This window comes from Zalophus californianus, chromosome 2, assembly GCF_009762305.2.
Source record: "Zalophus californianus isolate mZalCal1 chromosome 2, mZalCal1.pri.v2, whole genome shotgun sequence".
Classification (NCBI taxonomy): Eukaryota; Metazoa; Chordata; class Mammalia; order Carnivora; family Otariidae; genus Zalophus; species Zalophus californianus.
Window position 1 is genome coordinate 120110811 of NC_045596.1, and position 6000 is coordinate 120116810.

Consider the following 6000-nt stretch of genomic DNA (forward strand, 5'->3'; position numbering starts at 1 on the left):
GGCTGTGGACACTGCTTGTGTGACTTCTGCCACAAATCCAGCTCCACTGTCACTCTGGATGATCTTGCTTAAAGTGTTTTAACAATTTCTGAGGCCTTCTCTGAACAGGAAAAGCTTCAACCCAATCTGTAAAGTTGTCTATAAATGCTAGCAAATATAAAAAATTACCTGTTGTTTTTGATATCCTGGTAAAATCTACTTGCCAGTCTTCTTCAGGTTTGGGGTCTCTGAGTTGTGTACCTTTTAAATTGGGTAGGGGCCCAGTCTTAGGATTGTTTTTAGCACAAATGTCACATTTTTTTAAAAAATAATTCTCTAAATAGTGGGACCTGCAATATATTTTTGGATCCATCGAAGAGTAGCGTCTCACCCAGTATAGGTGCTTTGGGGAATACAGTTAAGTATTTCTCCCATAAGATGTTCTGGGATAAGGATTCATTATATTTGTGCCAGCATGGGGTTTTAATCCCCATTCCTTGGCTCTTTTTAGGTCTTCCAAGGAATATTGCGGTTGATGCTTTAGTTAAGTCTATGTCTGGTACTAAAGCCATTTTAGAGGGTTTTGGATCTTTGTAGAGGCTGCCAACTTGGTAGCTTGATCTGCCCAGTTGTTCCCTTGGGCAATCAGTCTGATTTCTGGTGTTCTCAGCAGTGGACAATAGTTGCTGGGTCACCATGGCATCCAGCTCTTAATGGTCTTTGATCCATGGAACTGTTCTTGTCCATAAACATCTCAAAGTCTGGATTTTCCAGTGGCAGATCCATCAGATCAGGATGACTGGAATAAACTTGCTCAATTATCTGTAGGTCTCTGGGGGATCTTTGAGTGGTTTATACAGCAACAAGCATGAAGATGGTCTAAACACGGGCCATTGTGGTGGTTTCTCTCTGAAGTTTAACCTCAAGCTGTCTAGTTTCCGTTTGCAGGGCTTTAAGGAAAAGAGCAGTTTTATTTCTCAGTAATTCCAAGTCAAGAGAATGGGAGAAAATTGGAAATACTAGTGTGGAGAGTCTTGGCCAGATATTTGAGGACACCAGAATTGAGAATCTAGCTCAGGTTTATAGGCAAATAGGCACTCACAAACAGTTAATCAGAACTAAAATCTAACATCCACAACGGTGTGTTACTGAAATATCATTTCTCTAAAATCACCTTCTTTTCCAATGATAGCCAAATTAGGACTAATTTGTCTGTAAAATAATTTGTTTGTAAAATGTTTTTTTACAAACTTGGCCTAATTATTTACCTAAGTGCAGCAAAATAGTGATGGGCCATATAGGTTTTTGTTTGTTTGCTTGTTTTTTAAATCTGTTTTCCTGGAACTTTTCATAAGAAATTTCAGATTGAACTTCTAATAGCTTCTCAAGCTAAGAAGCCAAGCTAAATACTTGCCATCAGATTTCACCTATCGTACCTAGAGGTTTGGGTGAATTCCTCTCTTCTTGGGGTTCCCAAAATAGCCTGAGTTCCCTGCACTTGCCAGGAAGTGACCTTCTTTACTAACCTCGGAAGGCTGCTGGTACCCCTGGAAGCAAGGTATCAGGCCTGTTTTTCCAAAGGGCTTTATTGGCTCCATCAAGTCAACCTTAGCTCCTTAAGGGTGTCTGGTCATAGCTGAGTCTATGCATATCTCTCACAAATAGGACATTCCGGCCAAAGCCTTGGTAATATAACTAATTTTCCAATTGTGTCCTGACATAAGGAGAACAGATTCTTATTACACTTATGCAAATAAATGCATTGCTATGGAGATAGAAGAATACTCACTGGGAGTTTCTGAATTCTGGAGGGATCAGGTAGGGAAATAAAGATACATGTTTCATATTTGTTTACAAAGGAATGTTTTACCAAATTTCTATAAGTCACAGATAGCCTTAAATCTGGGAGAGCAAACATTAGAGAACCAGCAATGTTTCAAACAAGAGTCTGTTTGAATGCAGTTTTCCCGTTAGTTCCAGATCTTCTCACCCAGTTTAGTTTTTGTGACCTTAAAGATATCAAAGACCTGTAATCGTTATGATAATGCGATTGACAAGGAAATTCAGTGACATACAACACTTTAGTAATTAGAATTACAGGTGATGACATTATACCAGGACATATCAAAACCTCAGGAATTTTATATAATTTCTGGAACAGTGATAGCAATCAACCCTATCGTACAACCTAAGGAGGTTTATCATCACTTACTGGACAATGCTTCCCATGTAATTTGACATACCAAATCAATGAGCTTAATTAGTCAAAAAGGCTTCATTTAGAAGTTGAATTCTGGAAAGTTTGTCAGAAATATCAGACGGCTTTAAACAATATGCCTAGGTAGGATTAGAGGTCAATACAAAACTTAATCCTTTTATATTTAGGCAAGGTGGCAATAAGGTTTTAAAAGCAAGTGCAGAGGGTTGCATAGTTATCTCAACTTTAATCAAAGACCTAATAAAGACAAAACAGACACTTTGTTTCTCTAGGCAGATTCTATTAAAGATAAGAAAACTCACTTTGTTTATAATTTAGACTAATCTAAGAAAACTGTCATTTTAACAGAGAAAAACCAAATTCCAATTTCATACGGTGTACTTCGGATATTAAGCCTCGTTCAATCCAAAGGGGAATTTAAAAAAATTATGCAGTCTCTCCTTTTTTCCTCCCTGTCCTCTCCCATGTCGATGTTGAGACAAGGACGTCGAGGGCACTGCGAGGATCGGGGTGCTTGTGCTGGGTGCTGGGATGTGCAGACCAGAATGCCCAGCAGGAGCGAAGGGCTCTGGGCTGTAGGAAGGCTGCAGCAGTCGTCACCTCTCCGAGGCCAGCGGGACTGCTCTGACCCAAGACAATGGCCTCGCCAAGGGCGTGCCCTCCCCGCAGGTGGTCACGTCCAATGACTGTTCAACAGGAGGGTAAAGAAGTCCCGATTCAGGGTGGTTCTGAAGGGTAATCCAACGTTTGGAACTCCTCGGAGAGTCAGCTAAGGCTTCTGTTGGTGCACCACTGCTCACCTTCTGCCTGATCTTGCTGACTCTCCCTTCTCCTCCCCAGGTGGTGCTCACTCCCTGGTTAACTTGTTTACACACTAACCTCCATAATCTTAGTCCCGACCATGCACAAAATTCCTCTCCAAAGATTCCCTTCGCTCAAAAACCTATAACTTTCCTTTTATATTCATTCAGATTTTGTCCTAAGTTTTCTCTCTTAAATAACCAGTCTTGCTTTCCTTGCATGCAGCGTTGTTCCCCTACTATTTCTAGCAGTCTTAATTACATTTATTAAAATTATTTACATCTATTTGTTCTTAGATTACCCATAAAACTTTGAGGCATTTGACAAAGTTCTCAGGTCTTTTTTTCTTTTCTGACAAATTTTGCAATGAAGGTAACATGAACTTATTTGACTTCCAGTAAACACAAGCCAAATAAAAGGTTTACATTTACTGCTGGTAATTCTAAAGACATGTTCACTTTAATTAAACCAACAACCTTAAGTTAGCTTTAATACTGAGTATTTTTCAAGATTGCATGAATTTGAAATACATTTGGGTTAGTTTCTATTTTTCTGAATTTTAGAATGTCCAATTCTTATAAGCTCTTGCCTTTAAACCAACTAAATAGAGCTCTTTTACAAATTAATTTCAGCAACATCATCGAAGGTAGAGAAGTTATCTAGCAGGTACAACACACAGGAACATACACAAATACATGAACCAGATGCAAACAAAATCTTAAAGGCCCAATTTCCAAATATCTTCCTTTTACAAAACAAAGCTAACTGCAAGATAGTATTATAATTCACAGATCCATTAATTGGTCATTTTTCTCAGGAATCTAATGAATATTGTGGTCAAGCAGTGGTGCAAAAAAAAAAAAAAAAGTTTTGTAGAATACAGCCCAAAGGACTGCATCTGGGAATCAAATTGTCATTTCCCATTTTCCAGTTAGAACACAGCCAGTTTCTGCAAAGATATGGAAACCTGCACGGGCAAGCAAATCAAATGAAGCCCAGAGGACCTCTGTGAGCGTTGGCTCCTCCTCAGAAGTTGGGGCTTTTCCGACTGAACCAAATAGCTTTCTACTTTCCGGTTCCTCCCGAAAGGTCAGAGCATCACTGACTGAATGAAATGGCTTCCTTATCAGCTTTATAAGCTAGGAAAGGAGGCAAAGAGACCCCCAAACCCCCAACCAACTGGGAGGAAGAAATCTAGGAGAGCCAAGGCAAACAGGTGGAAGAAATATGCTCAGGTGATATTCTACAGGAAGTACTCACCAAGAGATGTCTGTCTGTGCAAAGCAAACCCCAAAACCATTTCCTTGCAGCAAGAATTAAATTAGGTGCCAAAGGTTAGGTGCCTGGTGCGGTGGGGCCCCAGGGACAGTCCCTAGGAAAAAGAGCCTAGACAGCTGCTTGGATTCATCACTGAACTCTGATTACCAGCTGGGGGTGGGGAGCCCATGAACTATGGGCAAAAAGCTCCCAGTTGGCTCGTCAACTTTGTAACCAAACCTAAATTCATGCACCTGATAGGCAGCCAAGATGATCACTGAGATATGAAGAGTGCAGAAAGAAAAGGGCTTATCCGAGGGGCAGCCAAACGAGGAGACCAGAAGACAAACCTCCAATCCACCTCCTGGAAGGAGGAGACTCAGGGAGATTTAAAGGCAAATGAAAAAGATCTGAGTAAAAATTTGGAGCTGGGCTCATTGGTCCCATTGACCCTTTGGTTGCTGGTTTTACTTTCTTCCATCCTCGGACTTTGTCGGTTCCTTAGAGGCTGGTGACAGTTCTGTGTAGAGAACGCAAATTTAATTTCTAGACAAATATTTATTTTATCAAAGGTCCCCCCACCGACAGAACAATTTCACTTAATCCATATTGTATGTCCTTTTTATCCCTCATCATCCCAAATTTATTCTTTAAAACTGAGCGGCATTTTACCTTGTAAATTAATTCAACTTTCCCTAAAAGTATGTCCTATGGGTTAGGACTCCTCATATGTCCCTGTCACTCCAGGGAACTTTCTCTCAAGTCCCACTCCATAAATAATTGTCTCTGCCCTAAGTACATAAATGACACTTAATAGGTCATAGAAAGGAGACAATGTGTCCAAATAGCTTGCCTGTGCTTTGGCAGGGAGACAGTCCATTTTCGGAAAAGTCACATCCAGCTTTTAGGAGAATTGATTGAGTACAAAGTAGGGCGGGTTTCTGCCCGGTGAACTGAGACGTTCTACCACGGTGTCTCTGCTCCGGGTCAAGGCTAAGCTGTTCAACCCGGTCTTTGCTGAAGCTGTTTTTTTTTTTTTTTTTTTCTCTACTAGCTGGGGAACAGAAGGGCCCAAATCCTAAATATCACAAGATGAATGCCTTGAATCAGATTGCTTGCAAATGTTTAACGTTATATACGACAGTAAAGCCTACGTGGAGGCTTTATTCTGATGGGCCTTGGAGCCAGCAATGGTCTCTTAGACATTGAAGAATATGTTTCAGGGAGGCTATAGGTTAAAAAATCAAATAAGCCTCCCCCTCAAAAAAAAAAATTAAAAATGTCATCCATTGGCTGTGTAAGTCATTTGTCATCTGTCAGGACAGTAGCTTCAAGAGAGGTTAAGTAAGTTAAGCACACAGTCTGTCAGTCGCCAAGTCAGCCTTGTTCCCACAGAGTCAGTGGGGCGCCTCTTACCAGCCCCTCCCATCCTGAAGAATTCAGTGGTTGCAGCCCCATCCCAGTGATTGTATCCCGGGGCCATAGCTGCCTTTGCGTAGATCTGGTCGGGGATCTCCAGGCCCTGGGATGGGCACCATTGTTCTCTGTGCCTCCACACATTACAGGGTGTTGTTAAAGGCAAGCTTCACCCAACGGGGCAAGGAGATCATCATGCCCGATGGGAGAAAACACGCAGGTTTTTTTAAGATATGGCGCTGCGTTCATTCACTTCTAAAATTTTCGCAGCAATTACTTCTAGTCATCCTATTAATGTAAAGTACACTGTTATTGTCAGAGCCTTTGGG